The sequence below is a fragment of the Pleurodeles waltl genome, chromosome 3_1 (assembly GCF_031143425.1).
Source record: "Pleurodeles waltl isolate 20211129_DDA chromosome 3_1, aPleWal1.hap1.20221129, whole genome shotgun sequence".
NCBI lineage: Eukaryota > Metazoa > Chordata > Amphibia > Caudata > Salamandridae > Pleurodeles > Pleurodeles waltl.
Genome location: NC_090440.1, coordinates 1,594,214,193 through 1,594,234,541, shown reverse-complemented (window position 1 = coordinate 1,594,234,541; position 20,349 = coordinate 1,594,214,193). Strand labels below are relative to the sequence as shown.

General features: G+C 40.2%; 1 protein-coding gene across 1 annotated transcript in view; it reads left to right on the top strand.

Annotated features, from left to right (window-relative positions):
* The window catches only part of LYPD6 (LY6/PLAUR domain containing 6), a 162,918-nt gene that overhangs the window by 39,425 nt on the left and 103,144 nt on the right, over positions 1-20,349 (top strand). The window contains exon 2 of the mRNA XM_069225220.1: positions 10,283-10,358. The gene's annotated coding sequence lies outside the window, so the exon portion shown is untranslated. The remainder of the gene's footprint in view (positions 1-10,282; positions 10,359-20,349) is intronic.

The window sequence follows — 20,349 nt, the reverse complement described above, 5'->3', positions numbered from 1 at the left end:
AGCAAATTAAAACTTTAATGCACTTTGTGAATTTGGATAGAGCAACAAATGTTTCGGGTGGAAAACTGGAGCATACATAACATACATATGCGTATCTCTAATAATGAGAGTACACCCCGCACTCTGAAAATGAGATAGCAAACTACCAGTCATAGCAGTGGGCTTCAGCTCTTACAGATCATCGAAATGTAATATAATTCAGGAGCATCAAAGAACTACTTCCTCAAAACAATGAGAGGTCTTGATAGCTGCGTGTGGTTGGATTTCTGAAAATATGGCTCTTGATAGTAGCAGAATATCTTGCGTCTTTCAGATGAAAAACACACACAAAATATCACATCCTTTGCTATTCAGGTTTGAGGAAGTAGTGACTCCTGTAAGGTCCATCCTAATATCAGTAAACACACACCCACTTTTAAATAGGTTTCATATTTCTGACACCTTTCTAAGCTGTTGCATTTTGGCCCCTGTTTGCACGCCTTACCCATATTCGTTTGTGACACTACCAGACTGTGGTGGCAAGTGAGTGTTGGCTGCCTGATTTTCTCTAATTTCTGGATTGCAGAAGCCACCCCAACCAATTTAAAGAAGTTATGTTCACCCATGCACTACTATCAGTACTGAGGTAAACAACACACATCCTTGCTACGTGTTGCAATTGTTAAACTGCAAATGACCTGTTCTTTACTCATGTTCGTCAATTTTATGTCACTATAATTTACTTATAACTAGTTTCCTATTTTCCTACATTAAGGACCAGATGTAACAAATGATTTTACCCATTCTGTGTCTATGGGAAAAAGCTTTCGTACATATGGCCCTAAGAACTTTAATTAGGGGTATGGACAGACTTGTTACTGGAGAGCACGATCATTATTTTTGCAAATCTCTAGATACTCCACATCACGTTCATCCATCTGAACGTAAGAAGTGCACCCCTATGCTGTTGATGCATGTTTTGGGAATCTCTCCGATATGCAAAAGATACAGGTGCTGCAAAGGCACGTTTGGTTGTCCCAGTTAATGGTACACATGACAGTGCTGCCTGTGGGCCAAGTGGCATCATCAACCATCCTACACAGAAGATTGAATGCTATTCTGGATGTCTGATAAAACTTTTTCTCCATATTCAGCACATGAAATCATGCATTTATTTAGATCCCATAAAGGCATTACTCTTCCCCCACGCATTCTTCCCTCTACTTTTTTATACTTAAATACCCTTTGAATTATATACGCCTTCCTACACTGTCATCAACGTTTGGAAAGCAGGGTGATACATATGTGTTTAATCCATAACAATAGGCTGTGGATCTCAGGTATCTAGTTCTCTTTAGTAATTGGGTGTTGTACACATTGTTGATAGCTCCAGGTTTGGAAGGCCGGTTGACTTGTATGAACCTTACCCATAAAAATCAATTGATTCCAGTGGCATTTACAAACCTACTGGGTCCTCAGCCCCTTGGTTTATAATAATGCCCGAGCTACTCAATGCAGAGGTCCTAATCACTGCATGCCGAGGGTGTAAGCTAACTAGACTTGCAGAATTTCTATGATTTGTGTGTTTAAAATCTGCCCCTAACTATAATGTCCCTGTAACCTTTGATTTTTTTAGTGAATTGCTAATTTAAAAAAAATCTTATTTCCTAAATAAAAAGTACCTGTAACCATTGTTTTTTTTTTCAGTGAAGTTCTACGTTTTTAAATGTTATTTCCTAAGTATAATGCCCCTGGGTGTGTGAGTGGTTATAAGGGTGTGTGAGTGGGCATGTAAGTGGCTCTATGGGTCTGTGAGTGGGTGTATGAGTGGCTGTGTGGGCCGGTGAATGAATGTGTGCATTGCTGTATCGGTCAGTGACTGGGTGTGCGAGTGGCTGTGTAGGTATGTCAGTGGGTGTATGGGTCTGTGAGTGGGTGTGTGAATGGTTATATGTGTGTGTGAGTGTCTGTATGGGTCTGTGAATGGATGTATGAGTGGTTATGTGAGTCTGTGTATGGCTTTATAAGAGGCTGTATGGGTGTGTGAGTGGGTGTCTGTGTGGCTCTGTGAATGTGTGTGTGAATGGCTGTGTGGTTGTGTTAGTGTCTGTATGGGTCTGTGAGTGGCTGTGTGAGTCTGTAAGTGCGTGTGTGAGTGGTTGTGTGAGTCTGAGTGGGTTAGTGAGTGCCTGTGTGGGTCTGTGAGTGGGTATGTGAATGGTTATGTGGGTTTGTGAGTGGAAGTATAGGTGTGTGAGTGGGTGTCTGAGTGTTTGCATAGGTCTGTGAGTGTGTGTGTGAGCGGCTCTGTTTCTTTGAGTAGGTCTGTGAGTGTCTGTATGGGTCTGTGAGTGGGTGTGTGAGTGGCTGTGTGGATCTGTGAATGAGTCAGAGAGTGGGTGTGGGAGTCTGTATGGGTCTGTGAATGCGTGTGTGAGTGGTTATGTGGGTCTATGAGTTGTGTGTGAGTGGCTGTATTGGTGTGTGATTAGATGTCTGACTGTATGGGTGTGTGAGTGGATGTGTGAGTGACTATGGGTTTGCGAGTGTGTGTGTGTGTGTGAGTGGCAGTATGGGTGGGTGAGTGTGTCTGTGATTGGCCGTTTGGTTTATCATTCAAATACTATCTTAGAAAAAAAACATTTCACCAAGCCCCCACTAAAGAGAGGGCTCTACAGTGTGCGTACATTTGTCAATGTCTTCCTTTACACACCCAGTCATTTCAGACCCTCAAATCCCTCCCTCATGTCCCAGAGTACATCAGCCCCCAAGAATATTTGGGCCTCTGGTGCTTAATGCCCCAGATGCTGAGATGCTCCCCGGCTGGGGTACAAGTCTGTCAGGCCGCTGTAGTGAGGTTGTGTGTCTGCATTGAAGCCTTCTCCTACTGAGAGTGGGGGGAAAGTGGGGGAGAGGAGGAGACAACGCAAGGAGGCTTGGTGCAGCATAAGCCTCTGGTTTCCACAAAAAGGAAAAAGGCAGCCCGTCCAACATCCTTTCTGAGTGTTTTTAGGGGTAGTGAGGCGAGGATCCTTTGGAGTACCCAAAATAGCTAGGGATGGTCTCTTGGAAGGATGCTGAACAGCCTGTCTGACTGCAAGGACTGCAAGAGGGCACCCAAACAGTCTAAGTGATGGAATTCTGGGATGAGGATGTCATGCAATGCTGCCAGCGCATGAACCCACCCCCAGCTGCCACGCATTTCAGGAAGAAGATGGCGCTATCCATGGGGGTCTGTCAACTGTAGCTAGGCACTTGTTTTAATAGCTGACTGCTTTTTTGGCCTCCTAATTCACACAAGTGTCTTAGGAGGATGACTAGCTTTCACATGACCCCAGGAGGGGGAATGCGTGGCTCTTCTCCCTCTTCTTTTATTCAGCAGGGCCCTGGGGGATGACGTCCTCCGGGGCTGAAATTGGCAAGGGGAAGGGGAGCCACACGCTCTCCCCTCCCCGTTAGAATTATTAATCCACCCCCTGTGACCTGGCCTACCTAGGGGCATACACAAAACAAGAGTGGGAGCCTCTGCTTGTCCTTTTTTCAATTTTACTGCAGTTTTGCGGATCCTCTGTGAAATCATGACAACATTTGGAAAAAAGAACGTTTTTGGCCATTAATAGATCTGTTCTATTTTCTGCCTCATTACCCTCCTTATGGCAGTGGACTGTTTTGTACGAGGAACATCACAACAGTAAAGAACATTGTGTAAATCTATGAAAATTAAAGTGATTCGCAAGACGCTTCATCTTCCAAAAACACCTACGTAAAACAATATGATTCATCCGCTAAACTGTCAAACTGTAGGGTACTGTAAATGTAAACCATTTATGCAAGCAGCTGATTAGCAAAGATATCTTGAATCCTACTTCATGCTGTGGAAATTGACCTCCCTGGGTCCAGCTGGGTTGTAAAGGACAGTCAGCCAGTCATAATTGGGTTCCAGTGGGCCATTCGCACCCAGAACGTAAGTGCCACTGCACCTGCTGCACCTGCTGCACTAGTGATAGCTATACCCGGATGTACAAGATCAAGTCTCAAGCATCTTTGCCCTTTAAAAGCAATATATCTAGGGTTAGTTTCGTTTTCTTTGAACATTGCTGTTATCCATAATTAAAGAATACTGACAGTCCCTTAGAACATAACTGTGATGATGTAAATATTTTCCAAAGTAAAGATTTTCTCAGCATTGTGTGGCTGTTCAAAGGAGTTGTGTGCTGCTAATTATCTGTCTTGTGCTGATCACCCTGCATGCCTTTGAAAGTCTTTACAGTTTGTTTATACAACATCATCTGTGTTGTATGACAGATGCAGTCCTTGCATAATGACAGGTCCAGTTGTCTACATCAAACTATGTGTACTTTTACAAAGCACACAACAGCTAAATAAGGGTGATCCATTGAGCTTGTTGCTGAGAAGTGAGCGAGGAGGAAACAGAGACGGAGTACAGAGACTGAGTGATATGGAAAGAGAACGAAAAGGGAAGGAAAATGGGGTGAGGAAGAAAGAGAAACAATAGAGAGGTGGAGTGGGAGAGAAAGAAAGGGAGGGAAACTGAGAGAGAGATAAAGAGTGAATGCGGTTGACACAAGAAATATAGTTTGATTTTGTTGTCACGGAGTATGCATGTTATTGGTGACAAATATTTGAAGCTGTACTATGAATTTGGTTTTCTAGTAGTCTGTAGTAGAACAAGAGGAAACCTTAGTGGAGATGTTTTTATTGTTTTAGGAACATGTTTTTTTCTGAGAAATGGGGGTTTTCTATCAGCTTCATCTTACAGGACGTTGCTATCACTGTACATCTGATTAAATACAACGTCTATGTTACGTTTCGTTTTTATGAGGCAAACTTTTATCAAACAGTGGGAAATTATATTACATAGGTAGCATACATGTCTCTGAAGTTAAGTCTTCAATGCCAATACACACCATATTGAGGTGAGTTTATGGCAAGAAACACTTGGCGATATTTGCAGGACTTGGAAAAGTGGAAATATATGACAAACTGCAGACATGTAGCTTGTATAAGGCTACCTCAAGAAGGAAACTAGCAAACTGAAACATTACCTCGATGTGTTCAATAAAGTATTAAGCATCACTACTTTGTGGCCCTTACAGGCATTTACTCAAGACAAGAAATCGGGTTGTTGTATGCGGGGCGATTACAGAACTTCGACCTCTAATTCGGTTTTATTCACTCTTGGGAACTCAAGGGCACAGCTAATAGTTTTTTTTTATTGCTTTTGATATTGAGTACTGCCAAACACAAGAATACTCATTATCCTGTGTTATTTATTGTGTTGCGGATGAAGGAATTTGGAGCATCAACTTATCCTAAAATATTTTTTCCACTTCCATACTTTGAAATGGAAGCAGGTTAAGCTTCCAGGAGTGCTCGGTGGCCCCAGCCGAGTGGACAGTGTTCTCTCTTCATGAAAAATCTGTTTGTGAAATGGAGGTTTCAGACTAGAAGTTAAACGCAGTGGGGGCAAGAGGGCTGAGGGCAGACCGGTAACCAAGAAGGAATGCCATATCATCTCCACAATTAAGAACCAGTTGTTCTTAAAGTCAAATGTTGAAGCAACGGAAATGATAAGCATTGTAGATTGTTTGAGCCACGAGCCAAATCAGTTTGCCCACCAGGGCACTGGTTTCACAACTGGTCTCAATGTCACTCCTGCTTTAAAAACAATTTGTGTCGCAGAGTTTAAGAGAAGTTGGAGCTTCCCTGGGAGAAGCTTAATCGAGTTTGGTTTGTGAATGATGAGACATGAAAAAGGAATAAAGGGTGAAAACCTATGTCTAATATATCCTTCTTTTTTCTTTCGTTAAACTGGGTAATATGGTTAGTGTGAAAATGCTTAAGTGCTCAAGTTGTTTGTCACAAAGCGACAACCACCCTAACTTTGCAGATCTGTGTAGTCCTTAAGACTCAGAAAGTACAGCTGCAACGAGAGCCAGTGGTCTTTGTGGCCATTTAAGCACTAACAGTCATTAGAAATGGGTGCTAATTATACTTGGTCCAGTTTTTGACATGGTAATTAGCACAGCTGAGTTTGACAATGAGGTAATTAAAGTTGGCAGGATAGGCACAGAATCGGTTTATCCACATTCGACATTGTTTTAACACCAATATGTTAATCATGCACACAAAACACTTAAATACATATACTCCATAAATTTGGCATCTAGATGAGTTGCCTTGCAATAACATGAGAGAAATTATACTTCTGTCAATCTATGCAGCTCAACAGTGGATTAGTGATGTACGGAATTCAAGAAGTTGTCAAGTTTTTCAATGTTCACAACTTGATGTTACGATTACATTTGTTTGCCAAATAATATTGTTTGAGTGAGATCTTTTAAAAAAACAAAAATTGCAGGATAGCTTTAGAAAAAAAATCATGATGTTAGCAGTAGTCAGCTTTGCCAGCTTGGCAAGCGCCTAGATTAGATCCTAGAATATCACAATGCATACCTTCAGCTTTGTGCCATACTGTCACTTGCACAATGGACGTTATGCTGGCTGGCTTTGTTTGTAATCCTTGATTCTGGCAACTGTTTTTTCTAATGGCACAAAGTTGCTTATTTGGGCTGTGTATTCAGTCATTCAGCCTCATTCATGCTGGTGGTTGTAAGTGGTAGGTCAGACTTTAGACCGAAATAGAGAAAGAAAATTAGAGAAGAAAGAGAGCAAGACAGATGGAGAGAAGGGTATCAAAAGTGATAGAGGAAGAAAGCAGTGAAGGAAGCTAAAGAGACACAGGGACATATTTATGAGAGGCTTGCACCACTGGAGTGTCACTTTTGTGACAATCCAGTGGCACAGGTCTCTCAAACATATCTATAAGGCCATGCAAAGCCACTTTGGTGGCTCTTCATGGCTTCATAGATACGGAGTAAGGCAAAGCAGCACAAGTCGCTGCGTTGCCTTACTCTACATCGGTAACTTACTACACAGCCATGTGCCGCCATTCTTCGGCCGATGTCTATGGTGGAGCAAGAAAGAGTCATCAGGTGCAGTAAGGACTAGGTAACCCTGGAATTCGGGAACCCTAGCATTCAGCAACGGTGTTGACAGCTCCTAAGCTTCATATGAAGTCACCAAAATACATCATTGGCGAATCTTGAAATAAAACCTAAATATTGTACCGACCAGTCATGTGAAGCAGTCTCTGGTAGCTCACAATGATCAATATATTTCTAAGTTCCTGATGAAAGGAACACTTATCGCAGTTCAGTGTTTGGGTTGCTGACATGCAGAGGCTGATCTTGGAAACTTTTGATAGATGGATGTAACCAAGTTGTAGGATGGAAGCGAATGCGGGGCTGGGAAATGTGTCTGCTGTCTGAATAAATCACCTCCAGGAAGGGCATTTTTGGAGGGAAGGACTTTTGATCGATATGTGGCTGTGAACTGGCATGGTGCGTGTGAGAAATAAAGTTCTATTCTGGACCGCGGCTCTTGAGAGCCTTTGTGGTAGCACCTGCACCCTGCCATGGGCATGCTTTTAATAGAGATGAACCTGTGCAAAAAAACGTTGTCTTGTTAGATTTATGGCTTAAGAATAAAAGTTCTGTGTAGGAGGCTGTGTTTTATACTCAGAGACTTACAAATATTTGTGATTAGGTGAAGATCCTTTAGCCCACGCAGTATAAAAGGTAAAATATCATTTAACTTACATGATTTTTTTTTGTTGGTTGCTTCTGTATTTTTTACCAAAATGTGTTTTCCGATTGTACAAACTTTCTATTTTCGAAGAGTAAGATGAGTTTATGGAGAGTGGCACACTCATGTCCTAATAATGTTCAATCAATATTTGGAATGGAACGATCCATTTTATGGCTTAAATTATTTTAATGACTAATGGGTAGTTCAAAATGTTGCCTTTTTAGTTTCGATGTGTACCCGTACATGCACTCTTGATGAAGTGCACAATAAAGACCTGAATGCATATATGGAGTAATATTCGATAGATATGTGGGCATGAATTTAATTACACTTTTATATAAATCCTAACTTTATGTTAAAATATTTACAAAACAAATTGCAATATGAAAGGACATTCATCCGAATTAATAAATCATTGTGTTAATATTCTTTCTTGGAAATCTTAAGTGAATGATTTAAGTGATATAAGGTAAAAGTGGATGCAAACTTGCACTATGCATACTGAGAAGATCCTTTGGAAACACATTGGGAAAGACACATGGGAGTGCACAATAGTGCGCAGACATATTTGACTTTGTAAATTACAAATCTTGACTGTCACCTTCATATTGAGCAAATTTGGTGCACGTCTCAGTTTTATAATGGCTGATCGGCTAAACTTTCATCTCGCAGATGGTACTAAGAATACAGTAACAATGTTGTCAGTAGTTCCAGTAGTATCTCTTATGACAGAAGTATAGTGCGTTACGGTTGGCAGTCATGAAAGTGCTGACCCTTAAGGTGGATTATTGTCTCAACTCTGCAACAGTGATGAAGACATCTTTCATCCATATTCTTAAAACTATGGCCAAGTTTCTATCCTGTGCCAAAGAATACTCTCAATGTATGTGCTTGCTGGCCTGCAGCTTTGAATAACATTTTTGGCTGTATTTCATATCTTTAGGTTCATACTCCGATCATATTGTCCCCTGTTTTAGTTCTGAATTTGCCATTAGTGCAATTTTAGTGCTGTGCAAGGTCCGATGATATCCTTTCTGTAGAAATAAATGCATTGACACATCTGGTGCAATAGTGCATTGCTGCATCCTGGCAAAGCCCATTTAGCACAGGAAAAAAGCCCTTACTAATGAACGCATCCCACTTGTCGCCACTGAACTGGGAAACACACACATTGACTGGTAAAAGCACACCAACCATTTGGATCATAATGTTTTAAGCACACAAGGGTGGTTTGAACATAACAGTGCTCAGAGTGTCTTGATTAGGCCCAAAGCACTCTAACAGCCCTCGTTGCTAGGCCCTCATAGATTGTTTTTTAATTTTTTTTACAGCAGAGTAAGCTGGCCTAAATCTCGGTTACACTTGTTGCACAATGTTTGCCCGTTGAAAACTAGTTGGAGGTGGCAATGTCCCACAGAAAACTAGCTATGTGTTGCAGCCACATCCATTGTGCTAGCAATGTGTTCTGCATGAGTTTATACACTGTAGAAAACACAATAAGCATATATCTCACATTATTTTTCTATACAAAAGCATACATCACTTGATTATTCTACATATTAGGCAGATGATCGTCCAGTCATGTTTCACATGAAACACATAGTTTTCTTTTTGGAAAATTATGTATATTATTTATAGAACAGAGTTAAACAATGTCGCTCATCCCAACATCTGTCTTCCTACCATCAATCAGTGAGCCTCCACAGAAAGTGACAATCCTGCATTAAGCTTGCATGGTGGCTCATTTGCCATGCTCAATGTTTGCGGGTAAGGGAGAGTAGCACCCTACTATCAAACTGGCGGGTGCCCCTTCCAGGAGGGCATGAATTGAGCTTGGGAGGTAGGGAGCACCAAGTACTGGCGAGAAGGAGCACCATGCTGACAACAGTGTTGTGCATTTATTGAAAATGGACCATCAGTACGCTATTTTGTCAATTAGTGTTCTGGCTGGTAAAAAGTGTTGACGGTGGGTAGCTGAAAATAGCCTACAAAATTCCCATCCCAATTTCTATTAAATAATACTTTAGGTCAATTAGACTGCCTATAACGTGTTGGCATTCATGCGTTTGATTGCATTCTTTCAGAGATAACTGAACATTACTGCATTGTTTAAATTTTTAAAATGTAAATTGTATAGAATAATTGAGAAAATATTGAAATGTTTTAATTCCGGGGGCCCAGTGGATTGGGTGCGGCATTAAAAGGTTACCACTGCTCTAGGTGCACATTCTTGCTCTCTTTGAGTTGCTGCCATAGCTCTAAAATGGATATTGATACTTCTGCTTGCTAACATATACATCGTATGTCTACTTGGTATTTGAAGCCGCCTTCAATGTAATGTAACACTGTGCAAGTATATTTCTGTTTCTTGTATAATTGTGTTCATATTCTAGCAAATACATTCATTTACACTCGCTTATTTAATGTGGCCATTAAAGTGGAGTGGGGAGGGTGGTACATGCAGGAGTAAATGTAACAATCTAAAAAAAAAGCTAGAACAATAATGTGTTAAAATGTCTCAAATATGCTTATTTCATATATGACAGAGCAGAGAAGCTTAATGAAGTGTACAATTGTCTATTGAAACCCAGTGAAAATCTAATTTATATATGTTTGTCCATGTCCTCTACAGAGTTAAATGGGAAGCACCTTGTTTGACATAACACAGGGCATTGAAATTCCTGGCCATGGGCAGATTCACTTTTCAGGTATGATTTTTTTCAAATTTATTTGAGTGCTTGGTATCTTAATCTTGAACATTTGTGTATTATTAACACAGTGGTGATAATAAGATTAATATTTAATACATGCTTACTGATCTGTCTAAAAACATAGCAGAGAAAAGCTACTGTAGAAATTGCTGAATGTTATTAGTGCATAAATCGTCAAAATATATGTAAAATCATATTGTGCGTTTAAAAAGGTATAAATCAATGCACATTTAAGGCTTCATTGTTCCATTTCTCGTCTAGTTTCTTGTGTTATTCTTCTGTTGCTTATTTGGATATTAGCAGTTTCATATAGAGTGTGCTATATCTCAGAACAGTTTACAAAACAAAAGATACGTTGGAACCAGTGCTTAATTGGTGCTTGTTGTTTCCAGTGCTGAGCACCAGCACTTATTTTTGAGGGCCGGGGCTTATTTTTCTGCCTCAAGCATTTGCTGCTAGCAAAAGACACATATGGGAAAGACGGAGGAAGAGAAAAATGAAAAAGCATCACAAAGGGAGAAAGTAGAAAGCTGCAAGAGTGAGCTGAAGGGGCAGGAAGTGGCTTTATATTGATTGAAGAGGCCCGAGATGGCTTCAGGATTATGCTGCCTCAGTATTCTGTGTTCGTACATTTACTTGCAGCACCCGCATGTTTAAGAGGAGGGCTTTGGGCACCGGCACCTTTTAATTTACAAATTAAGCACTGGTTGGAACCATCCAAAGTTTTAATTCTTATGCATAATTAAACAAAAATGTAAAATCAGCTCATGATTCCAACAATTAAAGTGACAGTATGAACATACACACATCAATAACCACATACATTTTAACAGTTAAAATAATATTTTGTGCATTCCACAACTAGTTGTGTTGATACATAACATAGTCTGGGTGGTAGAGGAGAAAATAACAAATAAAACAAATACAATGGCAGAAAGTAGGCGTATATTTGCAATGCTAAATTTAAAGTGACCAGATATGAATACCTTTTACATGTTACATGGCAGGAACAAAAATATCGAACAAAAGCGAGACCTTAAAATTCCTAAACTCGCTTATGCCTTATCACTTTCCCTGCTCGGTTAAAATATGTTTGCATGGAACGTTGCTTAACATGTTGTGTTATTTTGTTTTGTTGAAAATCCTGATTGTAGTGGAATTTATACTGGTCTGTTTGGTGAGAGTGAGTTAATAATATATATACCGATATAGTGGAGACAGATTTCCTACTATCCTTTAAAATTGGATGACAAATCTGTTACAATTCAATTCGAAAATCTATTTTCTGGAAAAGCTAATGAAATAAAATAATATGAATTATTATGTAAAAGTGACACCTTTAAAAAGCTTTGTCATTACAGTTGCTACATTTACACGAATACTAAATAAAATACTATTCTCGTTTGCATAGCAGAGAACTGAAGTATGGCAAGTAAATGTTGACAGTCTTAAAAATACATATTCAGCATGATGTTTAGCAGACGGCAGAATTTGTTTCATATTGAGTGGTAGACTTGGAAACTGAAAAAATCCCTTTGTTTTGATATCGGAAGTTTTTCCAATTCTGCTCTATGAACGTTTGTGATGTTAAAAGTTTGGTAAGGTGCCCACCATAGCAAGTGATCCATCGGGGCCAAAGCAAGTTTTGTAATGAGATCTTGTATTAACCCATATGCAATAATGTCTCGGAAATGTTCGCCCTCATGGAAATCTACGAGCAGCCATATGTTCCCCCTGTCTGTGTTCTCTGGATGGTCTTAGTTTTAAACATACTGGGCCAGATGTAGGTAGGTGGCAATTTGCGAGTTGCAAATTGCGAGTCCTTCCGACTCGCAATTTGCAACTCGCAAATTGCTATGCAGTACGGTGTCTCAGACACCGACTGCAACTCGCTATGGGGTCGCAATGACCCACCTCATTAATATTAATGAGGTGGGTCGCAAATTGCGGCCCCATAGCGAGTATAGGCACTCGCTAACATGGAGGCCTGCTGTAGTCAGCAGGCCTCCATGTTAGCGACCTGCTTTTCAATAAAGCAGTTTTTTTTTTTTTTAAATGTAGCCCGTTTTCCCTAAGGGAAAACAAGCTGCATTTCAAATAATCCGAAACCTTTTGTTTCGGTTTTTTCAGGGCAGGGAGTGGTCCCTTGGACCACTCCCTGCCCTGAAAAAATATTTTGGGGTCCATTCACAAAGGGGAAGGGGTCCCATGGGGACCCCTTCCCGTTTGCGAATGGGTTACCATCCACTTCAAGTGGATGGTAACTGCGACTCCATTTGCGACCGCATAAGCGGTCACAAATGGAATTGCATACCATTGCGAATCGCAAATAGGAAGGGAACACCCCTTCCTATTTGCGATTCGGAAATGCATTTTGCGAGTCGGTAACGACTCGCAAAATGCATTTCTGCATAGGAAACACGCATTTGCGAGTCGCAAACGGCAAATTTTGCCGTTTGCGACTCGCAAAGTGCTTCCTACATCTGGCCCACTGTTCGCACGTGCTAGGCGTCATAAATAATTAAGTACTTAGGTGTTATTTCCTACAAATTTTCAGCTACAGATGAGTTTCTCCAGCCTGGCAGTGAGAGAATAATGCCTGCTACGATCTGCTCTTCGTGCATCACCATTACATTATTTGGTTTCAAGGATTGACTCCCCAACGGCGTTGGTCCACAAATTCACCTGGGTGCTGGTGATCAGTCATCCCATCTGTACATCCATCCATCTCCCTATCCTTGTGCTCAATCTTAGACCCCTTGCGCTCACTCTATATATTCATGTAGATGTCATTCTGCTTCTTTGTGGTCTCCTGTGAAACAGATTTATCCTTTCACGAGAAAGATTTTCGACGTCCTCACTGAAAAATAAGAGGCTTTTTATTTAATCTGTTCATGATGCCTACTGTGTTACATCACAGACCTCAAAGTAGCACCAACTTCACAAAAAACCTTTAGTTATATGTATTGTGAGTGTGGGGGACGATGGAGAGAAGATTTTTCTCTAATGTGTTAGTTTCTACAAATAGCAGATGTGGCAGAATGGCCACAGGAGCCTATCTATGTTCACAATCTATGTTCACAAACAGATGTGTTACCGGGTTCAAATGCAAAATGATGAATTGAATAGACTTTTTAAAAGAGAGAAAAAAGTCAGAGTGCATATTCCAAGGGAAGCAGTCCCTTCGACACCCCATATGTTAAGGAAAACACCGACATTCCCTCCCCCATTCTGAAGTTTGTATTCTCCTTGAGAATTGGTTAAGAGGCAGCACAGGGTTTGTAAAGCTTGTAGTCGTCCTCTAAAATCTTACTACTCTGCCTAGTTAAGTGCTAGCATCAAATAGGAGCAGTGAGCCAAGTATCCTGCTCATGCAACATTGTAACCCTACACCTTTGTCAGCTTACTTATGTGCAATAAAGGGTTAAGATGTACAGCAACTCCTGTCCACAAAAGCCCTCACACTCATTAGCAACATTTCTTTTTACTCTGTGGCTTACCTGGTCTATAATATGAATTGTTTTGTGTGCTGTCTCAGATGGAGGACAGTTATGCAGCTGGGGCTTACACTGTTAAATAAAAACTGTGCACAGTGGAGTAGTTTAGGTGATAAAGACTAATATGTCTTCTTACTTGATAGGAGAACCAGCACACTAAATTTGTTGGGACTATTGTTAACTGAATATAGTTTTATTGCTTCTCAGTGGGTGTTCATTACACCACATGCCACATATCACATGCATAATATCATAGCCAATACATCGGCATACCACTGCGTTGTATGGCAAGTATATAATTACTATTCTTAACTCCACTTATGCTTACGTCTCAAAGTTAAACTCCACTTATGCTTACGTCTCAAAGTTAAAGTGAGTGGAGTTAAGAAGAATAAATATTTACTTAGCTTACAATGGAGTGGTAGAGCGACATAGTAGATGTGTTATTATTGTAGATCAGTATTAACAACCTTGAATAGTGTCACAGAGCAATTAAAGTTCATAGAGAAATATAGTTACCTAATAGTTCTACTAGGAGCCTCGGTACAATCAAAACCATTGTTTTAGTGTGAATGCTAAATTTGAATCATCCACTGTGATGTCACAGCAGTGGTTAACTACTGTTGTGATGTCACACAAGGGAAGTAGTTGCTTTCTTTTTCTTATCCTGCCTCGCCCAGGTCTCCTGAAACCCAAACACAGTGGTTAAATGATCATTGGGGGTCTCGCCCATCTTCCCCTACCTATCTAGTGTCTCCACGGATCCAAGGAAAGTCAGAACGTGGGTGGCACTGTCCATATACAGCCACCTTCTCCCCTGTTTATGTGGGTCTCTCTGAGAGGAGAAAAGAAGGTGCCCTTGCAAACACCTTTTATTGCCAGCAAAATGCCACTGCTCCACCCTCCATGTGACATCATAGAGTGTGGCTGTGGGCGGAGAGAGGGTGGGTGTGTGGAGAGGGCAATGGGAGTGAGTGGCAGGACAATGGTTTATTTTTGTTTAATTTTGGGTGGGGTGGGAAAGGGTTTTGCAGAGGTGGTCATGGTGAGTGACAAGAGACTAGTATTTGTATTTTGGTCCACTGTATTTAACAAGCATTGGCAAAGCCAATATGTCTTGCCTGTGCAAGAGCAATTGGCCCGAGCTATTGGCTTTGTCAATGGATTGTAGCCATGCCCTACAATAGCGTGGCTGAAAGTAAAGAAAAAAGTGCATTGTTCAGTCAGCGCAGGGCACATTATATTGCTTCTTTTTTCATTATTTTCAGCTACACTGCTGTACAACATGGCTAAGCAAAACACTGAGAAAGCCAAAATATCTTGACTAGATGAGACCTATTGGCTTTGCCAATAGTTATTATAAAAGCTCTTTGCACACCAGAAATTCCTGTCTAGTTTCTTGCTGCACTCAATCACAAAAAATGTAATACAATAATCATAACTTAAAATAACACCATGTTGAAATCTGCAGAGGAGAGGCAACTTTCCAAAAAAATAATTCTATATTATTTTGAGTGGGTAGGAGAAGCAAAGTACTTTAATAAACTGAGCGAGGAGCCAGGATGAACTGCACTTTTTGTGACAGACTGGCAGTGATGGCTGCAGGCCCACATTTACAAGGCCACACAAAGCCACTTTGTGTGGCTTTTCATGACCTTGTAGATATGAAGTAAGTCAATAAAAAGCAAGTCATTGCGTTGCCTTACTTTGCTATAAAGAGGCATTCCATGGGTGTTACGTTGGTGTCCCCATGCAACACCCTTGGATTTTGATGCATTCCCAGATTTCAAAGGTTTTGTGAATCTGGTAATGCATCAAGAGGCTACACCACCCTAGGGGTGGTGTAGGGGTGGCAAAACAGGGAAAAATAACTTTATTTCTCCCCGTTTTCTTCTCTTTATATGGGTGCTGAGCCTCTCATGATTTTTTCTATGCAGGAAGGTATCTTTTTCTGCAGCAAAACAATGATCCCCACAACACCATGGTGCAAGGGTGCCTGCACTGGTTGATGGCAACAATATGTGCATCAGTGCAGGGGAAAAGGACAGGAATGTGCCATATTTTGTAGATACGTCCCACTCCTGTCCTTTTGTTTTGACGCTGGGCAGCACAGCAAGAATGCTTGTGGTGCTGCTCTGCATCAAAACGTTATAAATGAATCCCTTAGTTATTAATTTAGAGTATTAGGGTTTACATTGAGGGTGGTGGGGTGGGTGATAGGAGACTAGTTTTTTTTATAATTTGTATTTAAATGTTAAACTTGGTTACCACTTACTCCTCTGTCCCCGTGTACATGTTGTAAGCTGTTTCAGATGATTTGAGGGGGGCATATAACATAAAATTACAGATGGGTAAAATGTGAATAACAGCAACGTTATACACCTCGAGGTTCTGAGTGACATAGACAAGTCGAGCATTGTTCTCGCTGTCTATTTGATGTCACTCAGAATCCCTCGGAGAAAAGCATCTTCATTATTCACAGTTCCCCATCCATCATTCCATATGTTGATTGAACGTTGAATGACACACAAACTTGCAAAATAACTTTGTTGTGCAAAATAATGTACCCTTTATAGCATGACAAATTCAAAATCTGTGTATAACTTCAAATTGAGTTGTGAATACTTACACATTCAAAATCTCAATGTTCTGACGTTGAAAAATGGAGCACTACTTCTTGTTTAGAGTCCGTGGCATTGGTTGAGACCATTAGGGGTAACGTACTCCATTTTTCAAACTATGATGAACATATGGGGTAGACAGATAGGTGCCAAAGGTGCCAAATCAGCACTAAGAAAACAATAATGTTTGTAAATATAAAAACATTGTACATTTTATTTGCTCATTAAAATGTCAGGAAGGTTTGAGCAACTCTGTTTTGGGGATATGTAGGCTTTATTCGTGTGCCTTTGACATCACAGATCGCCTTCCAACTTGATTTGCACATGAATTATCACTCGAGGGGATACTTCCCATAGCTGATCCTGTTGTCTTCCACCACCTCTGTTGTGAAGAGTACGGCGCATGACAGACAACTTTGAAAGCTCCCTCAGGCTCAGGCGATTAATGTGCCACACAAATCCTGTATTAAATTACATATGTGGAAGAAGGAAAAACTGACGCAAGATAAGATGTGGTATCTCTTTCACAGCAATTGAACTGAGCTTAAGTGTGCATGTGAAAGGGAATGTAAGGGTTTTTTTCTAAAGTATTGTAGTGTTTGTGTTCTTGCTTTGGGAAACATATTTCTAATGTATAAAAAACACAACTGGTCTATTTTGTGATATTATACACCATGGTAATTTGTTGTTCACCTTTCTTGGACATTATTTAGATTTCTTAGTACACAGTTTTACTGTCCTGCATTAAAATTGACTCAATCTAAAAGAAAACAGAAAAAAACAAGTTATTACTGTACTAGACATTTACCTAAATGTGATTACCATTTCTGACATCCAAGAGTTTTACAGAGGATCTCAGAACTACTATGAAAGTGCAGAGGTTCCAGGACTAGGTCCTTTTGTGAATTCGAAGTTTGTAATGTTCCAATTATAAATTTGCATTTTAAACTTATTTTCTTTTTCTTCGTGAAAACTCTTCCAGGGCACCCCACCAATATTTTGGGGCTGTGGGCTTGGAGGGTGTTGCCTCTCTATTCCTACCCTGGGTACGGTTTTACTCCTGCTGTTGATTGAAATAAACCATCACCTGTGTCCTTGGTGTGGTGTGAATGTGCTTTTGCAAGAGGTTATGAATGCCTATAAGTGTGCAAGTCTGTGATTATTCACTTCTTCAGAGCTAGAAATACCATTTTATGAACTCTAGCCTTTCGACCTCTGAGAAAACATGGATTTGCAAAACCTTTAGGGCCCTGTTCAGAGCTTAGCAGATGGGATACTCCTTAATAAATTTGGCAAATATCCTATCCACTATATTACAAGAACATTATAGCCTTGTAATTCTGCTGATGAAACTCCCACCGCATCTTGAATAAGTATCCAGTCCACCAACCTCGAAAAAAGCCCATAGAATTTTGGACTCAGAAGTAAACAATCCCTTGGTTATGCACTTCTTCTAATAAATAGTGAGAATTAGTAATTATGCACATGCCAATTATATTTCAAAATTTGCCTTCAGATTTTGATTTACCTTATGACAATCCAGCAGGACTTCTGGAAGTAACTCTGATGTGTGAGTCTTAGAAGGAGGTAATTTAGCATCCAGTATAACTGACAAAAATAGATGTTGTGTGCTTATGATTAGAACATGGTCTGTTCCAACCGTGATTTGATAATAATGTTTACTTTTGTACATGGATGCTTTATACTGTCTAAGCTATGCCTCTGGACCTGTTGGCACTGATGGAAGATTAAACCACCACTGGGTTAATGGATAAAGCAACTAATGTGGTTATAATTTGGCTTCCATTAAATTATAAAGGCATTCTAAAGTAAATGTAAGGCAAGTAACTGTGGTAGCATTGCCTGTGAAATATCTGTTCCTTTGAGAACAGTGTTTGTGATGTAAACATTTGTTTTCCTCAATTGTGAAACAAACCACGTTCATGAGAAAAGAAACCATTCTTTCCACCATGATTGAATTACATTTTAGAATGTCCAGTCTTATTTTTCTGCTGCGGCCATAAACCCTTTACCTAGTCCATTATTTGGGGATGATAACACCATTTAGCCAAACCTGTCACCTCTTGGAATACGTAAACATGCCAAACAGCAGCCGGAAGAAAATCATTTAACTTTAGCAGGTCATGTGTGATCTTGCTCTCTATTAACAGTTGTTGTATTAACTCTTAGCTCTTGGGAGGTTGAACCACATTTTTCTAAATCCCTAAACGTTGCTGCTAATGGCGAAATATATTTCAAGTTCAGCAAATCCATATTTACCTGGAAAACGTTGAAGTTGTTGAATTGTGTAATTCAACGGAACATGTCTATAACAGTACTAGGTTTGGATAACGATGCTAGGGTTTATCTACTCCAGTTGTAGAAATCTATTCGGAATCTCATTAGAATAACTTAAAAAACAGGTATATAGGCAATCACGTTTTCTGAGAGAAAATCTGTTTACTAATTTAGAACTTCAAGAAAGTCCTTTACAAATTACGTATTAGTTGTCATGATTTCCAGTAAAGTACTTCGGGGCTTATTTCCAAGCCCCTTTTTCCCATAGAAAAAGTGACGCTCCGGTGGCGCAAGGGGCTTGTGAATAAGCCCGGGTGTGATCTTGGAAACAGACGCAAGGGAATGCGCTTTGACTTGCATAATGTTGCATAAGAATGTTTGTTCATTTTTTGGCTATGGGAAGGGAGCTTTATGCTTGAGGGGTGATAGAGAGATTTTCTCACTTACTAAACTATTAAAGCATTATGCTTTGTAGATTATACACTAATTACCGAGGTAAGAACTTTGTTCAGCCATCAAGAGAGACTTGAGTAAAATTCAGAACACCATATTTTGCATTCATGCTTTAAGGCTACCTCCAAATATGGCAAGAATTTTAAGTCTTAACAGTTAAAATATTTGCAAAGCAGGGAGTAGCAATGGAAGCATGGAATACATTTCAATTGCATGGAGTGACATGTGAACAGTTAAAAAACTGATGTAGAAAATGCACATAATATGGCTTTATAGGGAAACAATGATAACAAAATGTTAACACTGTTTAAAAATACATTTTCATCAAATGCAAGGTTAGCATGCCTTATTTTATACATGTCTATTTGTGGGCATCACATGTTGATGAAAATAAGGGTACTCTACCACATAATGTGACAAGTGGCAGTGTTACTTTCCTAGTAAGTGACCTTCAAGAATCTGCACTCTCTGACCCAGTTTTTCGTTATCACTCCAACTTCCTGTCTATCTCCAACCTCTTCTGTAGCCCACTCCTCCGACCCCGCATTTCTTCTGTTACACGCATACAGAAAACGCACTGAGCAGACAAACTAACATGATACGTATGTACAGTGACACATACACACATTAACATAATCATACACAGAGACATGAACTCCCACACACATGCAAATGCACACAGTCATACACCCACACAGATCAAGATTTACTTTGAACACTCACACTATAAACACCTAAACGCCCACAAACCCACAGAGTATGTTGTGTCCTCATGTGACTTTTCTGTTGAGCTACATCCTTTATCACTTACGTATATGACTTTAATACAATGTTGCATGGGTTTTGTATGGTTAAGGTATGGGCAGTGGCAGTCTCTGCAAAGCTCTAGGAGAGTCGGGGATGGGGAAATAAAAATAAAACTTACCTGTGCACAGGTTCTCACACAAGCCTGGTGCTGCTCTCATGCTATGCCTAGCATGAGAGCAGCACCAGGATTCCTCTGAGTGACTTGGTCTGCTGCTCAGAAAGTGCATTGGGCTCTGTGCTGTATCTCCAACCTGTCGGTGCACCCACCACCCCTCCATATTATGGCCAACAATACAGAATCCAGATCTCTAG